Source organism: Bison bison, unplaced genomic scaffold, assembly GCF_000754665.1.
Source record: "Bison bison bison isolate TAMUID 2011002044 unplaced genomic scaffold, Bison_UMD1.0 scf7180017864355, whole genome shotgun sequence".
NCBI lineage: Eukaryota > Metazoa > Chordata > Mammalia > Artiodactyla > Bovidae > Bison > Bison bison.
The window spans coordinates 119185-119834 of NW_011494927.1; positions in this window are offsets into that span (position 1 = coordinate 119185).

The following is a 650-nucleotide window of genomic DNA, read 5'->3' on the forward strand; positions in this document are numbered from 1 at the left end:
TTCCTTCCAAGGAGTAAGCGTTTTTTAATTTCATGGCTGCAGTCACCATCTGCAGTGATTTTGGAGCCCAAAAAAATAAAGTCTGACACTGTTTCCCCTGTTTCCCCATCTATTTCCCATGAAGTGATGGGACCGGATGCCATGATCTTTGTTTTCTGAATGTTGAGCTTTAAGCCAACATTTTCACTGTCCACCCTCACTTTCATCAAGAGGCTTTTTAGTTCCTCTTCACTTTCTGCCATAAGGGTGGTGTCATCTACATACCTGAGGTTATTGATATTTCTCCCATGCATCGAACCTGGACTGGTGACTCTTTTCATATTTGATATTAAACATGTTTCAATGCCATTCTGCCAAATCATCCCACCCTCTCCCTTTCCCACTGAGTCCAAAAGACAGTTCTATACTGAGACTGAGTTTTACATTCTATATGTGTGATATCTGAGTGTACCACTGACTGTTATGAAAGTACATCAATGCACATAACTCTCTATACTGTGGTGCACTTACCTTGTGTATCTTTATATATATATATATATATACTATATATAAATGTATATAATATATATTGTATATATATTATGTATGTGATATAATATATATAATATATATTATATTACTATATATTGTTTTATATATTATATTAATTA